This window comes from Vollenhovia emeryi, unplaced genomic scaffold, assembly GCF_000949405.1.
Source record: "Vollenhovia emeryi isolate VEMERY1.0 unplaced genomic scaffold, V.emery_V1.0 DF939248.1, whole genome shotgun sequence".
NCBI lineage: Eukaryota > Metazoa > Arthropoda > Insecta > Hymenoptera > Formicidae > Vollenhovia > Vollenhovia emeryi.
In genome coordinates, this window is record NW_011967118.1 from 20,290 (window position 1) to 46,341 (window position 26,052).

The 26,052-nt window shown below is 40.7% G+C and overlaps 1 protein-coding gene across 1 annotated transcript in view; it reads right to left on the reverse strand.

Moving 5' to 3' along the window:
- The window catches only part of LOC105559951, a gene marked incomplete at its 3' end in the record, with an annotated part of 70,852 nt that overhangs the window by 20,285 nt on the left and 24,515 nt on the right, over positions 1–26,052 (reverse strand). The window lies entirely within an intron of this gene.

The following is a 26,052-nucleotide window of genomic DNA, read 5'->3' on the forward strand; positions in this document are numbered from 1 at the left end:
GTGGAAGAGAAGTGTGTCATCGTACACGGTATCTAATCTAATCTAGGGTACCCACAAAAATTTGAGAAAAATATTAACAAAAGTTTGTCTAGTAATTCGTACTTTTTAACTATTTCATGGCATACAATTATTATATTCAATTCTTTATTTTTCTCTCTCTCTCTCTCTCTCTCTCTCGCTCGCTCTCTCTGTCTCTGTCTTTTCTAATAAACTTAATTTATAAATGCAAGCATACCTTTTTCATCACACATCGCTGTTATTATAATCGTAAATAATGATGCATTACACTTTTTTCCATTGGCAAATTTACTGCAGAATTATAATTTCATAAAGCACAATCGTCTCAAGTACGTTGATACCTGCTAATTGGTTTGCTACTCAATGCACGAACCAATTAGCGGCAGAAGCCTGCGAAAGGCTCCAGTGTAACGGTTGTTAATGCTTATTAATCCAGCGATTATTTATCAAGCATATCGTATAGCCGATGATTTCTAATTGGATACAGTACACCTCATGTAATTATACAAAAAGATTTTAAAAATACCAAAAAAATATATATATAATTAAGTTTTCAATATTTTTATATCTATATTCTTCTATGTATAGCTACAAAGATTTTTATATAATGTAAAGAAAAGCACGGGGAAAACCAAAATTCGTTGTAATATTAATAATACTAGCGTAAAAATTTTAATTACGTTCTATCTATCGATAATATGTTATGAAGCAATAATAATTAGATTTAATTAACGTGTAACTAAAACGTAAAATTGAAATATGCGTCACCATCTACGCATAATTTACCGCTCGTCCAAGCGTGTTAAGAAAAAATTCAAGAACGATCGCATGAATTGTGTCTGATGAGAGTTTCAAAGTGCTCCAAATACCTAGTTACTGCTGCGTGACGATCGTGCGAGATATTTTCCATGATACTATTATTACAAAGCTCATACGGGCTACTTCTGCACATAGCGCAAGATGGTTTTTCAGTACTGAAACTTGTCTCGCGCCCTAGTAATTTAAAACTTTATAAGTGATTATTTATAACTTTTACGAGTGATGCATCTATTGCATCCATCATGCAACAGGAAACAGGCTGCTACGTGAACATCGTTTTACCGCGTTTTCTACAACCGCAAAACACCTAATTTCCAATGATTGAGAAACCGCAAAGCGTCAAAACTTTTCGGCCAATTTCTGACGCGTCCACCTCGTCAGGGAATTAAATTGTCATTCTGCGTTTTGCCGATAAACTTGAAACATCGGTATCATATTTTAGGCTGCCGCATAAAGTCGCACGGTTCGCGCTAGGTCAAGTTAATTACTAGGAGGAAAAAAAAGCGCATTGTGCATTCCGCGGGATTTTCTACAGCGCAACAAACGGAAAGTGCCGCTACGTTATCGTTGGAAAATTGCGCAAATAAATTATCCACCGTTTTATACAACCACGCCCCTCGGATCGACCTTACACCTTCCTGCAATAGGTGCGTACCGATATTTGTATTACTTGCAATATTTCGAATTGCAAAACAAATAATCAAGAAATTAAAATAGTCTTTGTTAAATGCGCATTGTTTGAGAATTAAATAAATCCACCTGAGTCGGTAAAACATAGCTTAAGTCCGCTTGTAATTACATGATGCTTTAATTGCAATATTATTATTATTACAAGAAAACATTTTATAAGTATTTAAAATATTCCTCTATAACAATGTCTGACACACACACACACACACACACTCACACACAGTCCAATATGACATTTAAAATGGATGCAATATTATGTGTCGCACCATCGCGTCAAATGTCATCTGACAACGTATGTAAACATATCAATTTAAATGAGTGAAACGCTAAAAACATAATGAATTATTAGTTAATTTTCATGCCTCTCCCTCATAATCCAAGAATATCGACGTAAGATGATTTATACGCCGCGGATGCTTTGAGAATCAACAGGTACTCCGCGCGAGGTAGGATAGATATAACGGTATGTACAACATCGCGCGATATCGAACCGCAACTTTTAATGACATTAGCTGGTGCCAACGATGAGCCGAGAGCAATAAATAATAGAAGAGAAAAGAGAAACCGTGAGACCGAACCTTGGCAATCTGGAAGAGGGCCTGCCTTCGCGGCCTCTGATCCTGCTTCATAGCGGCTGGTCGGTTTGCTCCAATTTGCGGTCACCGTTACTTCCTCATGAAAATCCGTGGCGCAGCACTTCGCAAAATCATCGACGATCGTGCCGATTACGAATTGCACTGTACATTACGCACTGGTCCCCGAGTAATAGAGGAAACGTAAGGCGCGATACGATCGCGCAGGATACTCTCTTAAGCGGGCGTCGATGCAACAATGCCCGTACGGAGCCGGGAGACTTCAACGGCGACGGCAGCGCTACGCGGGACTCTTGTGGGCAGGTAAGAAAACGAGCGGGGACCGATGAACACGGTCGTGGGTCCGCTGATACCAACTATAGCACGATGTACAGTGCGCTATAATGCGACGTCGGTGCCTCGCAGGGGCGCATCTCTTCTCGGCACGTATCGAAAACCTGTTCGCGTCAATTTATTCTAAAGTATTGATCTCAATTTCTTTTTAAATAAACACGCAATGGCACGATACGAATGTTTGTCAGCTCGTGTCGTATTTATAGTCTCAAGCAAGCTACTTTTACAAATTATCTACCAAAAGATCGTGCGAGTCGAAATAAGAAATAAATTCCGACTTTTCATCTGTTATTTTACTTCTCAAAAAATATGTATAATCGTGTAAATGATAAAGAACATTGTTAATCACGATATATCAGCTTTAACGTGTTATACCCGTGCAATATAAATACGTACTAAAATATTATATGAGCGACAAGACAATAATAAACGATAAAATACCAATAATAAATAAGTAGAAATATGCTAGGCGTTAGTTAGTGTAAATATGTTATCTGCGAGCGGAACACCATCCGGTCCTATTTACTACAGTCTACACAAGCATTGACCATTTTTACTACGGGGCCTGGCGTGGGTGAGAGGCCCGGGGTCAGTCGGCCTATCAAGCGGGGGACGAGGAGAGGATGAGGTTAGAGTGGGGGCGACCAGGTTTTCAGAGGAGCGGAAAGGGGGAGATAGGGAACACAGAGAGTGCCGCGGAAGAGGATTGCGGTAAGGGGGAGAGGCGCGGGGAAAAAGCGAAGAGTGGGAATGGCGAATGAGACGGAGGGTGGAGGGGGAGTCATGGGACTGACAACGTTTTACGTTACGCTACACTGCTACGAGAGATCGTTACGCAATTTGATTCGGGAAAGAATGAACGAGTGAGCGATTTGGGAACTCTCTCTCTCTCTTTCCCCTCAGGCCCGGTGGATCCCTCGAGTCCGATGCACGATGGACGGTTAAATTAATTTATAAAATTCACAAGGCTCTAATGCGAAAACACAAATACGAAGTAGTAAAGGAATAAGAGCCAAGACAGGATGTTAGTGTCTAAACAATTGTAATTTAAAAATAAATTTAAAATATAAATAATAAATGACTTCATTATAAAAGAATGTATTGTCATATGCAGAGATAGTAGATTACCACTTGCTCCACCAATTAGACGTAATAAAAGCAACGTATGCTTTTTACGTTCCATGTTTATTAAAGAACGTCAATTTCATATACAGAGAGAAAACAGACAGACATTTCATATACAGAGAGAGAGAGAGAGAGAGAGAGTATGTTCTTTTACCGTAAAAGCGTTATGATCTGCTATAGTAATTATCGAGACGATTACAATATTCGTCGAAAAATACAGCCTTTTAGCTGCAAGGGCAGCTGTTGGCAGACGAGTTGCCCGCCGCCACACAATGGTGGAGTGCAGCACGAGAATCTCTTTTTCGCAGTACAGAACGCGCTTGCATATGGTCATGCTTTCGATAGCAATCGATACACGCGTACGAACTTTTTCGACTTGCCTACACAATAGCAAGAAAGGCAGGGAGTTATTACGATACCAGTTATTGCAACAGAGTGCATACAGGCCCACGGTAGCACAAATGTGTTGCGCACATGGGTACCTTAAACTGTCCCGTAAGGGTGCGTGATAACCGCGAGCACGGTGTACGCGTGATACAGCATCGCGTGTAAAAATGTAAAGCCATTTGTTTCGACGGCAAAGTGAAGTTTCAGAAAAGAGATTCTTGTTGAGCCGCAGCCAGTATTATTTATATTGTGATGTAAATCATTGTCAGCGTATCAAATAGGCAGACCGATTATGATTCAGTCACTTAAAAGTCACCTTTTACCCGCAAATCAATCGTATAGTACGATCGTCGGTTGATTTACAACCCACGCGACCGTATTGCATTTCCATGGCGCCATAGATTCTTACTTAATAGTACTCGACACGTACAGAGAAAAGACCGGACGCCTCTTTGTTAATCGCACGACATAGTCTCGTAAGAGTTAGATTAATAAGAAACCAATTGTGTATTCAGTCAAATCACTGTAATCCAGTAGCTGGTTAAGGATTTATGTAGCAAGAGCCAATTTTACTAAAACATTGTAACACTTCGATCACATTTCTTACAAGAAGGAAATTTTAGGATAAAATAAATTTTAAGGATAAAATTAAAAATTTTGTATATAGTAAAAATAAAACTGTAATTCGTAAAGAAAAATATATATATATATTCATCTCTTTGCGCAAGCACATACAACAAAGTGCATAATAATATTATTGAAAAGATGCCAGTATGTAAAGTCCCGTGTGTTTTAGTTCTGTATGCGCAGGGTTTTGGTTTACTTTAATCAGCGTAAAACATTCTACACAAAAGGGACTCGCGAAGGGGCGTCTGAAGATATCCAGACTCCACTTGTGGATCGTGGCAACAGCAGCACAGAACTTCCTCCACGGAAAAACGACGCTCAAGGGCAGAAAAGACCGTTGTGAAATCTCATCCGCGATATGTATTTTCTCCAACTCAAGGGAAGGTCTTTCCAATTTAAACACTCTTAGGACATCACCTTTTGATCCTCGGAGCAAACGTCCTGCTACACATTTTATTATTACCGCTTTCTGCGTTTTCAAATTTAAGAGAGTTGAAAATAATATCGAAAACTGCAACGTTTGATAATTCAGAAAAATTTATATCAATTTATATCAATTCAATTCTATAAATATAAAGAAACTCGCATTCACTTCTCCGCATAAACAATGAAGACCTTTTTCTCGCTCTATATTTCATTAAAGTTATTACACATTGCGCATTTCAATAGCAAACAAAGGTCAGTCTGAAAAGAGATTATCAAAGAGTGTCACTGTTAAAATGTCAGCAGTTCGTTATTTGAAGATGTTCTTAAATCATCGCGCTTTGCATTGGTAAACAGGTCGCTCCGAAGGCATCGCACGAGATTCTATTGTTCGAAGCGAGCCATGAAACGACTTCGCGGTGGACGTTAATTTCCCACCGGAAAAATGTTCACGTAGGCGTGAAAGCGCGAGGAAAAAAAACGCCGGAGTACTTGCAGATTAAATGAAATCTATTTATCATTGACGATTGATTCCAAATGTCAAGTTAAGGAATTTAATTCCTGGATGCAGTTACGAAATTTTTCGTAGGAACGCACTTGCCGCATTTTTTATATTTAAAAATCCACGGTCTTTTCATATTCTAAATACAAGGATTTCACGAGTGCTTCCTTTAAAACAGTGCAGATGGTAGCCAGTTTGTCATATGCCAAAAAACATTCTCTTGTAATAAATTTGTAATTTTGTTAATTATCTTTAAACATAGAAATTTAAGATCAAGAAACCCAGAATCCAACGACCCGCAAACTCTGTATATTGGAATAGGAAAGCGCTTTCCCAAACTTTTCAAACGCACTAACTGCAGAGCGCAGGTATAACGAACATGCTGCTGCATCCATGCCATGGCGATTTAGAGGATGCTGCGCTGAAAAGGGAGCCTGGAGCTGATAGATGTAAAGGAACAGGTATAAAAGTATTCGAGCATGTGAGTCGGTGAGGGTGGACCGAGTCTACCTGTTGCATTTTGAACAACCTGAAGTCGGGGTGCTGCCTAAGTTGTTAAGCTAGGGTGGATCAAGCGCGGGGTCTCAGGTGCGCGCCAGCGATCAAGGAAGCGCCAACGATCGTCCATTCGTATTCAGCGATGTGTGACTTCGTAGCTGACGACCCGCTTCTAACCCCACGTGTGAAAACTATTTACATCCGAGATGATGCCGGCGCAAGCTACGGGCTCCAGTTGCACCCGGGTGTTTAATTTCGAGTGCGCAACACGAGAGACAGCTTAAAGTAATCTTAAGCTGCCTGGTTATCGTCAAATTACGATAAAAATCCTTAGTCGGCGACTGTGCACGACTCTCCGATCCTGATTCTCGAGGCTACACGTAGTATAAGAATTATTAGTGGGCTACGAATGAAACCATTTACACCCAGAAAAAAGTTCCTTTGAAATCAAATAAATTTTCTTTGATTTTTAACTTGATTTAAGTTAAAAAAAGATTTCTTTACCTTAACCAAAAGTTTTATTTAATCAAGACTGGAATCTTTAAGAAAATACATACATATCTCTTTCTTCACATGTAGCAAATGTTTTAATAAAAGTAAATAAAAATGTGGTAAATTCACAGAAACATGATTTCAACGTGTCTCATTCGTTTAATCTAAATAAATCTGTTTTTTTCTGGGTGTATTAGCGAGCTTTTTTCATTTTGTTTAAATTACACGTGGAAGCTGATTAGGAGAGTGAAATTAATTGTTTTATACTTGTAGTGTTTCATTTAATAATTGCTCGTATATTTTCGTACAAGTCTTTAATACGAATATTCGTCTGGGTTTTTGAATTTAGCTAGACTCTAGATTAGAAATTATCAAGACGAGCTGCAGGTGAGTCGAGTTACGAAGAGACGAATAAATGTCAACCTCGGAGCAGATGAGCCACGCATTCTCGATCTTCGTGATCGAATCACACGGTGAAAGGGAAGGGTTTCTCGTGAAACGCGCCGAGCGCAGAATGCCAGCACGGCACTAGACTGCTCATCTCCCATGATTTATGCAACCTCATTGAAGACGATGCTATCCCCGTCGACGATTCGTATTCGTTCCGCCGTCGCGTCGTTACGGCATCCAGCAGAATCTAGATCGTAAAAGGCGAATCCAAAAGTCGAAACAACGATCGAAGCTGTCTCGCTGCCACGTGAAAAACGGCTTCCAGCTGAGAACTGGCAGTAACATCGTACGTTTTGTTTCAAGAAAAGTTTCTACAAAAAGTATTCTTGAAACATGAATTTGCACAATTATATCGAGACACGTTAAAGCGCTTCAATCAATTGCTCAAAGATAATGAAAAGAAGAAAATAAGTGTCCTCTCTGTTGGGAATCAAGGCAAAAATAATACAATTTTGCAAACATGTCGCGAGTAAACTCTTCGCTTCGCATTTAAACCTCGCCGATAATATTGCAATGGAAAGATACATAATCTTACTAGCAGCAAAGTGCAACTCATGAATCTTTCAAGTACGAAGTGATACGACTATTTCATTGAGAAATCTCTCGATACACATGTTGTATGTGGATCGGGGATCCATTTGTCTTGTAAAGTAAGATAGTACAAGTTATCGGAAAACGTCTATCCACCTTACATATAGAAAAGCGCTCGGCTTGCGAAAACTAATGGAAACCTGCTGTTTAATAAAGAAGACGCAAACGCTGCGAAATAAATTAGATGACCAGAGCGATCCTTACGAAATACATATGCGAGAGGTTTGCTATAACTGTAGACTCGAGATTACATAGCTCGCCTGGTTTGGTCGTTTCCGGAAAGTTGTTAGGCAAATGAATGCACGGGCACTTCCCACAAGAAGGTAACAACCTGAAAAGAAACCGCTAGCATCCGATATGTTCTCTCACCGTAAATAAGATTCGACATATCATTATTTTTCTGCAATTAAAAATACGTTGCTTACGCATTTGTCTACGATGTGTGCGTGTTTCTTATTTCTTAACAACACTTTCTCTATTAATTTCGCTTTTCATTCGTTATTCCGTCCGCTTGATCGTTTTTATGAGACAATTGTTCTAATGTAAATTTCTCGTAAACATATTCTGGTCAAAATATTCGCGTTAAAATTTAATAAATAACACGGTGGTGGTGAATTTACCACGAATTAAGAGGACATTATAATAAATTAAAATGTATTGCAATATATCGCCGTTGTTGTTGCACATCGTGAAGTGACACGCACGTGTTCTAACTGTGAATGGAAATAAGTACCAAGAAGAGTATATTGATATCAAATTGTATAAGGTATGGGGAAAGTGCAATCACTGTGTGCACCTGCAGCTCGACCGCTTCCTACAAGGTTTAGTAGGCGAATTCCGACCACGACGAGCCCAAGGCAATCAGCATAATTATCACCAAGAAAAAGGACAAACTCATTGATTACATCGAGCCGACAAGTATTCAATCACCGCGATCAACCGCTCTGATTGTAAATTTAAATTTAAAAACATTGAGAGACCAGCAAGATTCAATCTAGTCGCGGTATGTGGTCCAGCTTGAAATCTAAATTACTAAAGTAGCGAGAAAGTGCTGTAAGTCATTCATAAATTATATAATAGAAATTGAGAAAACTCTCTGATTTATTTAAACAACTAATAAAATTCGTAAGCCTCTAATACGAATACACAAATACGAAGTAATGAAGGAGTAAGAGCCAAGGCAGGATGTTGGTGTCTAGATAATTTCAATTTTAAGTCTATTGCGAAAAATAATACCTCGGCAAGGATCTATTTGTCTGGTCTGGTTTCTAATAATATCGATTTAATATTTTAACAACGTGCATTTTATAATATTATATAATTTTATAAAATGTTTTCAAAAAATAAAATAAAAGAAAGAAAAGCGACGCGGGCAAGAGTTCCAATTCTAGTTGGTTTTCGGAGACTTTCATAATAGTACACTATTGTTTTCCCCTCCTTCGTGCGGTGTTAGCCGAGTCTCTCCGCTTTCCAAGGTGCTACTCGCACGTGCGCCGTTCACCGCGATAAGAAGAAAACGACGAAGACGACGACCACTACGGCGCGGAAGAAAAAAAAAATACAAAATGCCACGAAGAGCAGGCGAAGAGAGCGGCAGCGTGAGCGCAAAACTGGTTTCCTCTGCGCTGTTATGATGGCGATGCCGTCCACGAGGCGGCATCAACGAGGCGACGTTTATACGCACGTGGCGGGACGTCGAGATTAAAGCGGAATCATCGTTTGATTTAATGCCTTAGCTTTAGCAAGACGATATCGAGAAAATGTCTGCGTCGAACTCGCGAAAGAGCGGAACTTGCGCAAAAACGGTTTTGCAATGCGCAACCGTGCGCGGTTCACGTGGAATTCCCGGTGAACGTATCCGCTCCAGTATTCGCTCGTCGATCCCGTGCACGTAACAAAAATTCATCGTGTATTAATGTGACATAAATTAAATCAACTTCCCAGAAGCACCAAGCCATTCTGCGGCGTCCATCAAAAGTGACATTAAACGCATGGGACATATTTGAAATATTTAATCGATTTGGGGGAGAGTTCGACCCCTTTCTACAGGAGAATTCCCTATCTACAACCAATCCTGTAATGGTTTCTCTCATTCCTGGCAAAACGAATCACCTCTTATTATCGCGCCGTAACGCGAAGGAAAAATGGCTGTTGATAGAAGTAGGCTATTTTGCAACGTCGTAAGGAGGATGAGTTTCATGTACTCGGTAGATGGGTTAATACAGCTGACATGCATTTTAACCGCGCGCGAGAGGAACCACGATCGCATCGCGAGTCTCCAGCGCGAGAGGAGAAAACCCGTTGTTTTCGTATAGCCTGCAGGAGGCCGTACTACTTGAAGAAAAAGAAAGATGGCGGGAAAGAGGGGGTGAGGCAGAGAAGGAGGGACGATATGCGAGAGGAGGATCAACGGAGAACCGGTTCTCCAAGAGGCCAAGAAGCGGCGGAGTTGTGTACGCGAGTAGTAAAGGAGGCTAGCGTGGCCTGTTACGAGAGAGAGAGAACCGGTTCCACACGTTACAAACTGGAGTAAAAGTGTATCGTATCGTCATTGTCGACGGTATTCGCCAAATTGTCCCGCGCACTTCCATGTTTACAATCCGGAGCGCGCCGTAGGTGGCCCAGAGAGAAATAACTAGGATTTCTGGGTAAAAATTAGCGTACCGTTTGACGCAAAGCCCCAAACACGAAAATGCTCCTTGGCGGATACAGGAAGCTCGCGTATAGAATAAATAGAAATTAATTTACCGTTCTATCAATTTTATCCAAAAAGTCGTGGACTAAGATTGCGCGTTTACTCGACGTTTTCCTCGGTACGAATATTGAGGCTGCGTCGTCTGAGTCGCCGTATGTAAGTACCTTCCCTCCGTCGAAGGCGAACAAGTTTCCGGACTAGAATCATTATCCTCTTTCGATTTAAAACGATTATCACCACTCCTTACTAAGAGACTCCTTTCCTTTTGCCGATTGTAAAAACCAAACAGGAATAAGTCTGGTATGATATACGGCAGATTAAATGAACGGATATCAAGCATTAATTATCACACGCGGTACTCTATTCAAAGTTTCGTCTCAAATTGTCTTAAATATTAAATTTAAATATCTCTTTTCGCTATCTGACTCTGCGTTCTCCGCTTTCATAGTAGAAATCAGATATTCCATTGTTCGATTGTTCGCATTCATTGTCCGTCAATCGATCGAAAGCGTACTCGCGGTTGATTTTGCGTAACAAAAGATCGATATGAACGAATATACTGCTGTAAAGTGATAATGATATCTGCGAGCGCGAATAACACAACATCAGAATTTAATATTCCGCTTGTAAGACTTAATTAGCCTCTGAGAGAGTTCCTATCATTAATTATTGTCGCTGTATTTTTCATCTTATTAAGTAACGCAATGTAAGTAAGATAGAGCGATGTACAGAGATTAAAGTAATTTGCAAGGAAAGAAATAATATCAAGTAATTCTTTTACCACATCTGCATATTGCAAAAATCGTTATTGTACAACGCAAGCGCGAATTGTAAGAGAAACGAACATCACCGTAAGCCCATTGGTATGACCTTTACCATCGCTTCTGCTTTTCGTAAAAAAACATCCAAGGACAAAGGCTGCAGCGCGGGAAAGGTTCCTATTGGTGCACGGTTCCCGCGAATTTATACCGAGGGTGATTTCAACGCCAGCCATCGTGGCGGGAAGATGGTCTGATGGACCCCGCCATGCTGCGCAAGATGTTATTACCATCCACTTACTCTTAAAAATTAAAATCTCCCACGTTACTGAGGTATGCGTCGTTACGCGATCGTTTCTTTCCGAGTGTATTCCACCAGATGAAAACTGCCATATTACAATTTCTACAAATAGTTTACAACAAATATTAAACAATTCATACTTTCTGTAAACCTATATAATTACTTCGTACTGTACAAAGATACAATCTTAATCTTATTGAAGCAACTTCAAGATGAAATCATGATCCTCCGTCGTTTGCATAAGATTTGGGACATCGCGTATGTTCGAAGGAGCTCTCTCCTGGATAGCACGAGTGAGCGGTTCTTTGTTCCTCTCCGTGGACGCGGACCGAGGTCAGACGAAACGTGAGCGAGAGTGGTCCACGGTCGCAGCCTCACAAACCAGTTTTCGTTGAAAAGATCTGCTCGGCGGCGCCACCGTACGACGGCTGTAAGCGCGCCTTCCGCGGGGACCGCGTTCTCCAGGGCGGGAGGATGTTGACCCGCCGGTCGCCATTTTGAATCACGGTATACGTGATCGTAGTACTACTCACAGCTGGTACCTCAATATTACTCATGCACGACGTATACGAGCGCAGGAGCACGTGCGCGTCTCGATATCGAGTCACGTATCACAGGAGATTATTTTTATTGCGATTATATCTATATGTGTACGAGTACATGTTAGAATGTGTAGTTATGTATATCTAAAATACGCAAACTCGTAACATTAGGCTACGTATTGATAAACGCTACTACTGTTCCGCTATTTCTTCTTGGATAAGAGCGATCGATTTCTCTTTTAAGAGAGATACAAAAGTTTATTGATAATTTATTGGATTTATTGATAAATCCAATCCTTCTATCCTTCATTCCTTCGAATTGCGATTTCGCGTCAGAGTCTTATGAATTTTATTGTTTAAAATTACGCGGATGAGAAAGCGGTTCTTCATTTCATTTAATATATGGAGGGAGGGGGGGGGGCAATAATGGGGATTCATAATTGAAGCTGTGTTGTAAGACTGACAAATTAGTCGGCGCGCCGTTCTATTTCGATTTCAGACACGAACTTTCGTGAAATAACGTTAGACTGTAATGCGATAAATATTACCGCACGCCTCGGTGGTCGAATTGGTGAGACGCCCGCCTAGTGAGGAAGTCCAGGTTCAAGCCCTGGCTGGGGTAAATTTTTCGAAATAAATTTAAAAATCAAATTCATTTAGACACTAACATCCTGTCTTGGCTCTTATATCCTTTACTCCTTCGAATTATGATTTCACGTCGGAGCCTTGTGAATTTTATTGTTTAAATTATTATTACTATATGGACGCAAATAACAGAACATTTATCACTTGATTTAATAGAACGATAGAAAAATTAATTGTTAGTGCCGCTGGAATTTACAATGTCTTTTTAAGAGCTTCTGTTGCGAAGAAAAGAAAAGCAACAGTGAAGCGAAGAATGGTATCTCAGTTGCAACGAGATTTGCGATTATCACGCATTATTTACACGTAGGTACGAGGTGTGGCTAGGCATGCCTGCGCGCTCTATCACTGGTATTCGCTTATCGATATTGAGATTCTCTCCTTCGAACCACTTACTAACACAGAATACACCTGCCGACATCGGCTACAAAAACCTTCAAATGCGAACACCTGTTGGCACACGACCAGGCATTTAAATCAACATCACTGAATCCTAGGTAGGCTCCATCTAGACCATTCGTTTTCTCTACTCCAGGCTATTCCAAGTATCTAAAAAGACACATCTCCGAAAGTCCTACTGACAAAATAATTTCCGCTCGTTTACTGTTAGGCGAATTCATTAATTTGCTCTAACACGAGATAAGATATTGCTTTAATATGTTTTGAAAAGTTTAATTAGCTTAATAGGCATTGCAAGGATTTGACAGAATGATTAGCATCGAAATATTTTCTACATGTCGTTTATAAATGTTTCAAGATTTTCTATCCGTATTAATTTCTCTCAAGAGTAATGGTGGATACATTTCCATCGGTCGTAATTCTCTACAGACCATTACCCTCAGAAACTATGAATCTGGCAGTGCATTTCTCACGGTATACCGCACTAAACTGTCGGAACAAGACTGAATCAAATAAATCAATATTATACTAGGCTCTATCAGATATCCGGAGCAATAAACAACTACTTAAGAAGCACGATAATTGTTTAAACATATGAAAATATAGTTAAATAACTGACGTGTACTAATTCTTTTAAAAAATGACATTTACTACTTGTCAAACTAAATTATTATAACTGTGTCCTTTATGATTGATTTAATATTCTTACAATTATTAATAGCATAAATCTTAATATGCTGTAATAATTAATTACAAAACCGTGAAAAAAGAATTTTAGAAACGTATTTATGTATTTATAGTCGTGCAAATTATACAAATTTGGACAGTTATGTTTCACAGCAAAATCTTATTCAATTAACATAGCGCCGAATTTATGTTGGCAATCAATTTTCGTTACTAATCGAAGTATTGAATCCTAATGCGTACACATAGACTGTCATTATGTAACTTGATAGCATATTCATACTCTACTGTATTCTCTTACATATTCATACGGCGTACGGTTTCTCGTCCGATAAATCGCGAGAGAGACTTATTCGTAAATGCTAAAAGATGCTCACGATTTTATCTTAAGCTTTGTATCGTCTGAATTTTATCTTCTGACTTTTATATACATAGATATATTTCGAGTATAATAAATTTAGTCAAACCAGGCTTCCCTTTTGCAGAAGAAAAATTCTTTAAATGTTACAATTATTGTACAATTATTATATAATTTACAATTCCATGTTGCATGATTAGTGAACATAAAAAAATTTAATTACTACTAGCAATCTGAGAATCTAATGAAGCGAGCCGAACATCGCGAGTGACAAGGGCAAATTTGGGGCTTGAAAAAGAGAAGCGATAGGCAACGACGCGAAACCGTTTTTTATCTGATGCGAGCATTTGCACTGACACGAGACAATTATCTTGACCTCCGCGGGTGCACGTCGGCCATGTGAACCTACGATGTAGAAGCTGTTCCGGTGACGGCTTCCGGTTTAACCTGACCTCCACACTCTCCTGCCCCCTTTCGACTTAGTCTCCCATTCAACCACCATCTTTCCTATCTCGTGGGCATTTTACTATACCATTGCCTACCACGTGGTCACGGTGGCTGAACCACGTGGGACCTGGCGTCTCAAGTGTGCCTTAATAATATCGGAGTCCGCGACGTGTACTCCGATTGGCCCTGATACTAGACGGTATAAAGTGTGATGTACCCTCGTGGAATCATAATACTGGATACTTTGATGTTTCTTTCGCTTGGCGCAATATACACCGCCTCACGTCGTTTAATCATACGGTTATGGAAAGATTGTACACCGATAATTTCATCCTCTTCTTTTTTTAATTTGAATAATTATTATATCCTTAATAATGTGTCCTTAATAATGCAGTACCCACTAGTTATAACGTACTAAAAGCTTATCAAACTTTGATAAATAATTGTGATTAGAGAAACACATGAGATTTAATTTTTATGCTTACAAAATTAGTGGATGCCTATTCCGTATTTTAATTGAATTATTCATCACACAAATTCTACGGCTCTACTCTTGCAGATTTATCTTGCCGCCTCTTCCTCCGTGCGTTTACATTTTCACTTTTGCATTCTCCTCGGTTATCTCGTCGCGCAAGGAAGTCTCCCTTCTAGCCTCAATTAAGAGCGAGGTTATCTCGTTTACAAGCTGTTATCCATCCTTTCTTTAATCGAAAAGTGTACATTTCTCGTGAAGTAGATAAATATCGTCTGAGAGATTAAAAAAGCTCTCTACTCTTCCATTATAATTTTTGGCCCTTCACGAATTACACAGCACGCATGTCTCCATCGATTGTATCAATACCAAAAAAAAGTACGAGTTTTATCCCGACTTTCTCATTAAATTAAATTGCATTATAACGAAGAGCAGTTATACAAAGTAGGCGGAAAATCAGGGATCATTGTGTTACTGCAATGAGTCACTGCTGAATCGAAGGAAGCAATTCTCAGGGATCGAGTTAAAGACTCCAGACTTGTTCGAGACGATTACTCCCACGTGAGGCAGCTACCGTGTCCACAATACTAGCTTTATTCCTGAAGTTGATTAATTGATAATAGCGTATCTCCTGTCTCTCCCGCGGATAATAGCGGAATATATCTTCATAAATAGAGCGCGCGCTGTAAATCTTTTAATAAAATTTCCAATCAATCCCCATTGTTACGGAATCAACTCTCTAAAAGTCAATCAGCGGACTATCACTGAAAACAGTGAATAGTCGCTGATTCACAGTTATAAGTATACAAATGAAAATCGCTGTACTTGTAACTGCGAATCAGTGGGTATTCACTGTTTGCCGTGATAATCCACTGATTGACTTTTAGAGAGAAACAAATTTACATTGAAACATTGAGAGATTGTAATTGATCATTGTACACGTATCGCGATGCTACTTTCCGCGCGACAATAGAAACTGTAAGCGTCTCGATTTCTATCGCGCCGATAGCGCATTAACGCCAGAATGTATAAAAATGATGATGTTCCAGCGCGAGCCTTGTTAGCGACGATATTATCGTGGTGCATTATCGCGTTACATTACCCTACCAAATCGTCAGTAATAGCGAAGCGACGGCGTGTTGCGTCGAGTCGTGAGAGCAACAAAATTACAACGATGATGATTACCTGTCCGCCGTTAATTCAAGCACTAACGATTCTCAGCATGAGGATTCCCACGAGAATGTCTCGTACGAACGCGTGTTCACCTGCCCACGAGCCCTCTCCGAGGCTCAAGAACAAAACTCGCTCCTGTATTTGCTGCCGTTGGCTACTTCCTTTACTTCCCTTTAATGCGCATCTCCTTCGTGCGAAGGAGCTTACGCTCTAATATGGTTTATTTTCATTTTTAATTGAGTATCGGTGTGATCTTCGATAATAAAATCGCCATTTTAACCAAATGGTCCTAGCAAACCTCGAGCAATAATATTTTTAATAAGATGGTATTGTGTATAGAAAGAAAAAGTATTTATAGTTTCCGTTATATGGTTAATTGAGAAGATTCGAATGAATAATTTGTTTCTGGAAGAAAATCCGCGTGATTATTGACAAGCGATCGATGTGACACTGACAAACGACAGTTTCAAGAGATCTGGAACAAAGATTTTTTAAATGAATGATTCTCGAAAACTGCTACGATGAATCTTGTTAGCGAAATTACGAAGGCTAAATCGCATTAGTTGAAAACGCACAAAATTCAAATGTAATAAGTATAAAAATTCTTTCTTAATACACAAAAAATGAAATATCGGTTTACGCTAAGCGCAGATTGTATTTTGATCCTCTCCAAGTCGTCACTGTTTCACATCGTCGAGATTTAAGTTGCCTGCGCGTTTTATAAAAAGACAAAGGTAACCGGCGCAAAGAAGAACCCGAGGGAAGCCTGAACATTTAGTTTAGCCGCAAAGAAGTTGGGGGGGAGGCACTTTGCGCGCATTAACTGCATATTTTACGACGTTACGAGCAGCGTCTTCCGTGGGGTTTCTTCGAAAGCGGGCCCTCCTTCGTACCCCATCGTGGCGAATTACTCGCGCGAAATGGCCGGCACGAGCTCGGGATAAGAAGAGCTTTCCGAATCATTATCATTAGTACGTTACGTTCCACAGTAGGAAAACATCGAAGAGACATCGGTAATTTCCTGCAACATTCTCAACGTTCTCCGGAGGCGTTGTCTTTTCTCCAAGCGCATGTTTGTTTATAATTGCTGAGCGTAGCGAGGAATTATTATTATTCATGAATAGACATCTTACTCTTCGATTATTTCGGATTTTATTTTCCATAGCGTTCGAAACATTTCCCATATTAACATGAGAAACAATATGCGTACAATTATGGGGCGAATATAATTTTCTGTTTCCAATGGGACTTGAAATCATAAAATTGATATTGGCTATAAATCTTGTGTATGTCCTCTCGTCAAAATTTTATAGTAGAGGAAAATCCCCTATTGGTGATAACAGCTTGTCAACAAATTCAATCACAAATCTTTCTCCGCAACAATTACACGATCTAACAGTGAATTTTCCACTAAACAGATCTCACTACAAGGATAATAAATTCATGGTGAAACCAACAAACGATGCCTATTAATTTAGTAGAAACCCCGCTGTCTCATGTTAAGAGTCGGTCTCGTAATAGGAGATTTTCTCTGCATATAGAAGACAATCCTTTGTTGTGAGGTAAATTTCTAATCTGAGATAGCAGGTTTTCAACGTCCAAATTCAATCACGACCTTCTTTCGCAACGATTACACGATCTAACAATGAATTTTCCACTAAACAGATCTCACTACAAGGGCAATAAATTCATGGTGGAACCAACAAACGATGCCTATTAAATTTGGTAGAAACCCCGCTGTCTCGTGTTAGGAGCCGGTCTCATAATACGGGACAGTCCTCTGTAAATATTAAATAATAATGAGCTTAGATTTGTAAAATCATTATTATTTAATATCAAATATTATTTAATACGCGGAGAGACCGATATGGTTACCACATGTCTAATTAGGGTTGGCACAACCCCAATAAGTAGTAATATTTCTTCCTGAAGAAATGCCTTCGATAGGTAATACCGGGAGTGTTCGCCTATAATGCGGAGGATGGTCCTAAAGAGAGGGTTTTTTAGTCGAGTATTCCCGCCTCACGGGTGAGTCCGGCATAACCGTCCAGGACCGGCCTGACGGTACGCGTAAATGCGTTTTTCCCTCTCTCGGAACAAAAAAAAAGTAGTAATATTTGGGACAGCTATATCTGTGGTTGTCATACCGATATTGGTACGATAAGTAGTGGAGACAACTATATGCGTTTTGTGCAGCAAGCTTAGCGAAGTTGCAACACAAAACAATGTAGACGCCCCTACTATTTGTACGGCAACATTTTAATTTTAGTTATTTTTACCTTAGCCGGTCTTTCCGCGTGCGATTATCTACTGCTATAAATATCATAAATATTCGCTGCCACGCGACGTAGCATCAGAGTGATATCCTCATTGGCGAAACAGGGAACGACCTCGACGGCACGATAATTAGCGGCGATTTCATCACGGTAATCCATTACGAATAAGAATCGGGAAATGAACGTACGCAGGATGCGCGTGTAACAAAATTCCAGACGAGGAGAAAATTGCTTAATCGTCCTGCCGGCGAAATGAAACGCGGGAAAAAAAATGACGATCAATGGGGGAAAATAGGAGGAAATGTCTTCCATTTGCGTGCCTCGCCATCGATGCCGTAGAATGCGGGAACACGTCGAACGGCGGCGCAACTAGAAGAACCGCAAGAACGGATAACCGGGCGCCTATCAGCGGTAGTTAACCGCCGCGCTGGTTGCACTCCTGCTCTTTTCTTTCCCCCCTTTTTTTTCACCTTGCTTCTGCAGTGCTACTGTACTGTAATACGCGACCGCGCCCACAATGCTCCCGTTTAAAGCACTGAAATTCCGTGTAAACGCGCTATCGCCGCACGGACGCCGTTGGTTTACTGTTAAAGACGGCGATAACAGTTCTTCGTGGGCAACTTTTTTTTCACGGCCGTAAAAATTACACTTGTTTCCGGCCGACGCGGACTTCCGATCTATCGACGACGTCGAAAGGCGGCCCGACGCACCCTGTAAGGATATCGAAATCATGAGTCACATCACGCAGTCGCATTATCTCCTTCTAGACGACCACTCATGGTGATCGAGATAGAGACGGTGTGGGAGTACGCGGTGATGTCATTGATAGCGCCGGAGGTAAAAAGTAATGCGTTACGCTAGAGCGAATTTCTCGAAATTATATAAATCGCGAGTGCATTAAACGATAATCTCTCAAGTGGCTGGTTATGTGCGGCGATGTGTCATGATCCTGGTGTGTCCCGTCACGTCATTTGTTGTCCGAGCGAAGTCGATTACGGTCTCAATAACGTTTAGCAGCGGAACTGGGTCGCGTGAAGTGAACATATCGCAAACGCTTGCGCCTTTCGTCATCATTAACGGGACACTGAAAAGCGAAACCTATTATACCACCCTGCGTCGTGCAAATCATTAATTAAATCCGTGTTAAAAATGTAAACAAAACCGGTCTTCCCAGAACGGCAAAAGGAAAGCGTGTCTGTCGTTTGCGTAAAATTTTTAGCTATCTCCAGCAAAAGTTTAAGAATTAGCATATACCATTAATTAGCGAGATATGATTCTCGGTTATTATAAACTGCAATGGAAGCAGCAAGCATAGAAGGCTTGTCAGGCAAAAGTTTATCGCTGGTGTTGGGTGAAACGTGCGCAAGCGCTGCGACTTGTATCCAGACGAGATTCAGTTCCCAGAACTCGAGATGAGCGAGACGGTTCTGGTCCACTAAAACCCTTCGTATTACAGATGCACTAACAGGCGAGCGTTTCGAAGCATCGAAAGCGTTAGATTTCACAGGCTGATCCACGGTAAAGAAGTTACTCGAGTATAAAGATAGGAACCTGGATAAGTCCTGCCGGACGACTGCCCAAATTAACAAAGTAGACCAAGCATGAGTTATGACTAAAAAATTTAAGTCCTTTAAGCCAAGAGTCGCAAAGTATTTTCTACGTTTCCACTTGGCAATTTCAACGGTTAATAATAACAAAAATAATTAGAATTAATTAACTTTGTTTTTTTTTGTCAATAAACTATTTAGATTTCACTTTCGAATATTTTTCTCTTACAAGCGCCAGTTGAAAGAAAACGTGATTCGTTTCGTGGAAATTGAAAAAAAATCAACAGCTAATTTATTCGCGCTTCCTGCAACTAAGTGCCAATTTCCATACGCTATCTGACGAACACGACGATGTGTCATGGAGTGCGGGTTTCATGAGCGAAAAGAAAAGTCATGCGTACGTTAACGCGCGTAGGTGGTCGGGACACAAGTACTTCTACGCGCGTGCACGCGTGTGCGAGGAAGGCAACACACGCATGCATATACACGTGCGAACTTACGATCGAACGCACGCGTTTCTCAGTCTCGCATCGCGGACTTTTCCCACACGTGGTTCTTAGACACGGCTCCCTTTTCTGTTCTCCTTCTAGGCCGCCTCTGCCTCGTCCTAATCCCTACCATCGCCTCCGCATCGTACTCTTCTCGCTTCTCCCTTTCCACCTCCGGTTATTCCTTTTCGGCTTCCTCGTACGGGCAACCGTTGTGTAACGTGGTTCGCCACGTACGGCATTACGCTCTCGCGTAGACTCACTCGCGATCGGAAGCTATCAGGACCCATATCGATAACGTGATCTCAAAAATAAAGGGGTTAATAACGATAGAAAAAAAATCATGGATAGTTAATCTCAAACACTAATAAAACGGATATTACCCTTTCAAACTAGTTTTCTATAAATATTTTACAACTTTCGTATACAGGGTGTTATGTAATACCCGCATCAACGCTTATTGTGGGATAGAGTGGACTAGACTAAGTCGAAAAGTCCTCTGCCATTTTGCAATTTTCGCAAAAGTCAGCGAGTTATTAATTATTAAAAATCGCTGTCTTAGGCCGGCCCACTGCCCAATTCAAACGTGCGGCGAGATCGATCGATCGTTACAACTCTCGGCGCGCCTAGTAACGATCGATCGATCTCGCCGCACGTTTCAATTGGGCAGTGGGCCGGCCTAAAACAGCGATTTTTAATAATTAATAACTCGCTGACTTTTGCGAAAATTGTAAAATGGTAGAGGACTTTTCGACTTAGTCTAGTCCACTCTATCCCACAATAAGCGTTGATGCGGGTATTACATAACACCCTGTATAAATGCATAATTATAAAAAAAACTATTAAATTAAAAACGTTCAAGTAGTTTTCTTTTAAATTAAATTATTGCCAGTTCTGGTCGAATAAAATGACCTGTCTGTTTTTCATTTTTGTCTGTGCAAAAATATTATAAAAATCGTTTCACTATTTCACACGATACGTTATCTCGACACATTATTCTACAAATAGTTGTATCGATTTAGCTTTCGCTATCATTTGTCTACATGACTGCGGTATCAAGCTGTGTAATAGTAAACATCGCATAACCGTAAAATATACCGAGTAATCCGGTATTAGATCCGTCTACTGCGACATCGGCTACGGCAAGGTAAAGTTAATAAGCCGTGGCGAAACGGATGAAGTTCGAAGGATGCGCGAAGTAACGACACGGTCTCTTGATCACGAAATCAAAGCTGGAGAGACGAGCAGCGACGAGCTTTGCTTTCGTTCGCGAACGAAAGCGAGAGGGGCGGTTTGCGCCTTCTGCGGGCGCGAGTTTCCGGTTCCTTCCTTCCTGCATCGGGTAGATATCACCTGGCGATGAGTCAGAAAAGTCGCTTCCCAGACACCTGCTGTCAGAATCGCGCCGCAGGTTCCATCCGCCATTAGCCACGCGTGTGCTCTCCCTCAAGGGTCGAGCGCTGCTTCTGTGTGTGTCCTCGATACAGACGCGCGGCTGCGTCCTACTCCATTGTCACCGAAACGAGTCCCGGATTCATGGGCCAGCGATTTGTGACATCACGGGACCTTCGGGCACTCCTGTTTCTTCGTTACGATGTCTTTGCCTTTGCAGGCGCAATTAAGTTTAACTTCTTTTTATCGCAAAAAGAGAAGAAGACACAAAGGGGAGCGCTCGCTGAAACCGTATCGCTCAAATCTACACCGATCGAGATAAGAAAAAGCGGAGGCATAGTCGACGAAGACAAAATAAGATTGTGTCAAATTGGTGCAAATGATTGAGGGTTTCCTAAATCCTGTTGATCGCTCTCTTTGAGTAATTTCTCTTAACACCCCCGGAGGAATACATCTGTATCACGCGAGTGGTGAAACAGCTGTGTCCCGACAGCGCGGATGGCACGCGTTGGTATCCTATATCCTCGCTCCGCCAATCGCGAGGCTAAATCCTGAGGGAAGATCGGGTCAGGTGTACGTCGATCACGTACCGGCAGCTGGAAGATATAGCTTTTTTTCATCCTGCAACGTTTTTGCTTCAAAAAGACGACCCTCCTCGAGTGGTACTTTGCGGTCAATCATCGCGCTATTTAGAGCATATCGTGAAACATGAGTGTCCAATAAGGCGAATAAGGAGTTCCTTAAAGACATCGGACGATAATTGAAGTCGTTACGTAATTTCACCAGTTATATCGGCGCGTAGATTTCCGAGTTTCCTTTTCCCGCGGGACTCAAACGGGAAGTCTCACTTACGCAACCAAGGAAGGTCCTTAATGACTCGTAAAATTAGCAAATATTTTACTCGCGAGTGTCTTACATGGGAATCCAAGACAACATCGTCTTCAACTGCAAGAATGTAAATTTAGATCGTAACATATAACAACGTTATATCCTGTTAACGGATCATAATGAAGATACCGGATCATCAAGTACGGAAATCGTGTAAAGTAGAAGCACTGTATAGTTAGAATGGAGAAACCAGATCATCGAATACGGAAATTGCGCGTAAAACAGAAGCACTGTACAGCCGGCGACACCAGGGAGACAAATAGCAAAGGAGAAAGTTGCATTTTGCGCTACACTATGGGAACAATTGTAGCATGTAGCGTCGAATGCGCTAAATGTGTGCGTTTGAGAGACAGCGCGGGTTGCTCTCCATCCTTTTATGCCGTCGCGAGGAATGGGAAGCTTATTTAACCGGATAAGAGCTAATTAACGCAGCGACGTGCGTACGAATATGCGCGGGATACATTCATTTCGCATTAATGCGTCGGAGGTGGGAGTGTCGATAAACGGCAGGCGTATTGGGAGATCCTGCTTTCTTATAATTACGGTGAGAATGAAAGCTACGTCTCTTTACGAGTGCGACCGCGGGAGAAGCCTTGAACCTCGACTGAGTCGGCGTGGGTGCAGAAAACGCGAGGACGACGGCACAGGATCGTCCGGAAACAGAAGCAAAACAAAAACCACTTCGTATTAATCACCGTGACACGTTACAATTCCTACCATTACACCTAATTGCGCGCTGGCTTAAATAACACCATAAACTCGAGCTGGCTGAAATTGCAAAATGAAACGTGGATTAAGAAGAGCGAAGTCCTCGGCGAGATAGAAAAAGATGTGGGAAAACCGACGATAATAAATTTCAACGAAAAATATATTTTATATACCAGAGCAGATGGGGCATTAATCGATTCAGTCGCACAAATGAGCGCAGCCCCAAATAACACGAATAGCCTAATTGCTTCCGGTAGTTTCCCTCGGATCGTCGAGTCGCTCCATGACAGGTGCTGCGAGAATAATAACAGGTTCCATTTGCCATTATTATTGCACGCGTACAGCATGCGATTAGTATTGACTCTCGGTGCGCGTGCATCGTGTCTGGAGCGCTTGCAAATTTTCGAGGGATATGAAACGCTTTAATTTCAATCCCGCGAACGCTCCTTCAATCTCTCAAACTTTTCGGCGAATGTGCACGTGACAATAAACGTAAGTTACGCGAGAGCGTAAAGCAGTGACGAAATAGCGTTGATGCTTGGACATTGCAGCACCGTTATGTACGGTAATCTAGGTAAACAGCTAGAAAGAACTACTCTTCTACCGCGTCTCTTCGTAACGGCAAGACAACGCCCGTCGCCAACGGATTAATAGCAAGAAACAAAGTATTTCCTCGCAACTTTTTCACACAAGCGAGCTATCATCATTTTTTGTTCACTCGCGATTCTAATATTACGTAACAGAAGTCAACATTGCGATAGCCCGTTAAAATTTAAATCAGAATTAATTCCATTTGTCCGCAGATTCTGTCTACAGCCATAAACAAAATTATTAGACGCCCTCCTAATCATTACACCGCAAATCTAAGGACGAGTTTCAGAAACGTCGGTTAACTGCTAACCGAAGGTTAATTGATTCTCTGTCTCTTTTTAGATGAGAAGACAGAAGAAAATAGGGAGTTGACTGAACTCTGGTTAACAGTTAACCGACGTTTGTGAAACTGGCCCTAAGTGTGTTACTTTTATACGCATATACGTGCACTGAGAAAAATTTTCATCGGACAAACCAATTAAATAGTATGTCCGATGGTTAATTTCTCCGATTACGTTTTCCGATTAAATTATGGATATATCCGATGAAATTTATCCGATGAAATGCAATTACCGATGAAATTTGATTGACAAACCGATCAAATTTTTCATCGGATATACAATTTAGTCAGATATATCCGTTTGTTATCATGTAATTGGATTATCCGATTATATTTAATCGGACATTTTTCTCAGTGTGCCATTTAATTTGGCGGAACACTTTTTGCACGCTTTCTTCTGTTCAAAATCGCGACACGTGATTTAATTTACGTTATTTACACATTTCTTGCCGTTTAAAAATTATCTTGTTAAATGGCAAGAAACGTGTGAAATAACGTATCTCACGTCATACTCGCTAAAAATCACTGAAAACAGTGAATAGTCACTGATTTACAGTTCGCAGTGATAATCCACTGATTGACTTTTAGAGACTATGTCGTGATTTTAAACGAAAAGAAGTGTATAAAAAGTGCTTCACCAAATTACACATATATGTGTATAAAAGTAACACTTAGATTTCCAATGTATACTGTACTGAATCTAATACTAGAAGGATATTTATTGTTTAAAAGTTGTTTACTGTATAGAAGCAATAAACGCTCTAGTGAACAATTAAAAAAATATATAACTTTTTCAGGCGTTAGATTCAGTACAGTACAATAATTAGAAGGGTGCCTAATAATTTTGTCAATAGCTGTATGTGCAAAACAATATGCAAGATCTAGCGATGGTATCATTAAGTTTTGCATACACTGAGAAAAATGTCCGATTAAATATAATCGGATAATCCAATTACATGATAACAAACGGATGTGTCCGATTAAATTGTATATCCGATGAAAAATTTGATCGGTTTTTCAATCAAATTTCATCGGTAATTGCATTTCATCGGATTTTCATCGGATATATCCATAATTTAATCGGAAAACGTAATCGGAAAAATTAACCATCGGACATACTATTTAATTGGTTTTTCCGATGGAAATTTTTCTCAGTGTAATATTAGAAAGAAAATAAAATATATAGCTGGGCGATATTTCGTTTCGCACGAGATGTAATATCAACAAAGAAGCGTGGATCAATGCCTCGCGACCTGAAACCTGGTAGTCCGTAGGAACTTTGCTCCTCGACGCTTGTTGAGTACTGTACTCGTAACCGGCAATTTGCTTCTGGTAATCGTCAATGCTTTATGCGCATTCCGTCGAACGAACCGATCACGATCGTCCAACGATGAAACGCTTCCCCGCTTCTTCGGGAGGTCGAAGATTTCTATGAACTTGCACCGCAAAACATCGAACATTGCTTCGAAGATCTACCGCAAGAAAGGAACATGCGTAGCTAAGCGAGATCTAAAAAATTAGGTTTCTCCCAACAACATCTCGTATAAAAATGCCGAATCTATTAAAATCATTGCGAATTTGCAATAAAAATTTCACCGAGTTTCTGCTTATCGCGTTCGTCGATTAACTCGTTTGAATCCCGCGAATATCGTCGCAGATTAATAGCGCTCTCGAAGTCGCTTGTTTAACGTGATCAGCGTAAAACACACGTCAGGTGTGTGTTCTCGCTCGCACGGTGACGTTATCGATGCATAGCTTCGTGCTGTTACGCGGCTATTCTCGCCGGTGACTATCAGCAGAAGG